The sequence below is a fragment of the Dipodomys spectabilis genome, unplaced genomic scaffold (assembly GCF_019054845.1).
Source record: "Dipodomys spectabilis isolate Male_0828 unplaced genomic scaffold, ASM1905484v1 ptg000532l, whole genome shotgun sequence".
Lineage (NCBI taxonomy): Eukaryota > Metazoa > Chordata > Mammalia > Rodentia > Heteromyidae > Dipodomys > Dipodomys spectabilis.
The window spans coordinates 2714924-2716992 of NW_024871209.1; the positions used below are offsets into that span (position 1 = coordinate 2714924).

General features: G+C 32.3%; 1 pseudogene; it reads left to right on the plus strand.

Annotated features, from left to right (window-relative positions):
* The first annotated feature begins 695 nt into the window (after positions 1-695).
* On the plus strand, positions 696-833 carry LOC122099785 (annotated as a pseudogene).
* The last annotated feature ends 1236 nt before the right edge of the window (positions 834-2069 follow it).

Here is a 2069-nt window from a genome sequence, read left to right on the forward strand (position 1 = left end):
GGGGGAAAATTGGAAAGTTTGTATAGGAGCCTAATTAGTGGCGGAAAAAAAATTTCCCTGCCTATGTTGCAGGCTGTTGATTGGTATCCTATGGAATCTCTTCAAATATGTCAATTCTTTATAGGGAAGGAAGGAGGGAGGGGGGAGCATGGAAATAATGTTGTACAGAGAATGTCTCCACGAATTCTTTTGTATATTGGTCCAACATTAATTTGAGTTTATTGGAACACATATGATTCATCTAGAGAAGAAGCATAGTTTTATTCTACCTCTAAATCCAATATATATGTGAAAACCATATTTACTTTGATTTTCAGTCTTTCATTTTTACTTGAGATTTTTGTTTGTGTCTTTCTTGCCTCTTCTCTGGAACTTGAATGATGAGAAAATATTCCTTGAGGATTGTCGTCCTGAATTTCCTTGTGATTCGAAGCTCTATTTGTGTTCTAGAAAAATGTGTTCTGCAAAACTGATTTAGACTGGTATTTTTACCTCAGGTAAACGAGATTTTTTTCTTTGTTTTGTTTTTAATGTCCACGTGTTAAATGTTTTCATGTAAATTATTTCACACAGAAGTCTAGTTCCTGTGTATTTGTTTGTATGAATTTAGCAAATTTAGAGTCTTCTAAAAAATAGAAGCTGCTTGCATGCTTAGTGTATCTCATGATTCATTGTGATAAGTGTTATATACAAGCATACTTAACGTCCAGGGAAGGTACCATGAACTTAAAGATGGTTTTCCCAGAGTAGGACTTTCCTGTAGCTTTCTGTATGATTTCTCCAAATGTGGGAAACTAAACTGTATAATTGTGGTAGTAAGGAATTCTTCCATTTCTCTTTTGGAGGAAAACAGAGTTGCATACAAATAGAAAGTTTGGGGATGTAAAATCAACTCAGGATGTTGAAATTTAGATGTTCTTTATAAACCTCCATTTTAGAAATTCTTAAGTAATACTTGAGCGGAGGTTTAGGTTGAATATATAGAGGAGATAAGTTACCATACTCCATTACCTTCTGGGAGACATAATTGGTATCAAAAATTGGTGTCAAAAAGCTTGATGGATCCTAATAGTCTTCCCCTGATCACGTATTTTGTTTCCTTACATGGCTAGTAAAAGTTTTTCTTATTTTATTCAAAAAAATCTCTGCATTGAATGATGACAATGATGATGATGATTATGATGATGCAGGTCCTGAGGCTTGACCCCAAGACCTGGGCACTGTCATTGAGCTTCTTTGGCCCACGGCTAGCACTGTACCATTTCAGCCATAGCTCTACTTCCTGCATTGTATTGTTTCTATTGAATATAATGAGTTAAATGTACAGCTCATCTGAAGGGCTCTTAAATTATTTAGTTCCTAATCAATTAAAATTTTTATTTCTAAATGCATTTTTAAACTATTATTTCATAATTTCTTCTACCTATTCCTTTTAATTTCTCTTCATCAATCACCTATTAAACATTTGTTAGGTCCCCTTTGTTTAAGTTGTTTGATAACCATTTCTCTTTAAGTCTTATTTACTGTTTTAAGTGAAATTTCCCTCATTTCTGTCTTGTATTTTCTCATAGGATCCATGTTTATTTAGTCATACGTCATCTAGTTGAATGTCATTACTCAAATGATCTTTCAAATTTTTAAATCATTTCATGAGCTTCATCAGTTATCATTTTTTCTTGTTTTCCTTCTCTGTAGTCCAGTTGTCTATGAACATCTGTTACTTTGCGAATAAAGTTTCTTCAACAATGTTGACTATTTTCTGAATTTAACTTGTTTAAAAATGATCAGGCTGTAGTTTAACTTTTCATCTGATTCATAGATAAGACTTCTTACAAGACTTTCACAATACAGACTTGGTTCTTTGCTGTTTCTGCTTTGTTTTAAACACTTCATGAAGAATTTTCTTTTCATTCTTGTATAAAATTTTCCCATGTATGAAGACAAGGAATATGAGGTAGGGTCAATTTAAGTATCACTGCTTCCAAATTCCTTCTTTCACTTATTTTTTTTTATAAAATAAATTAAAATATGACTTCAAAATTTAATAATACTTTGGACAATTTTCAGAT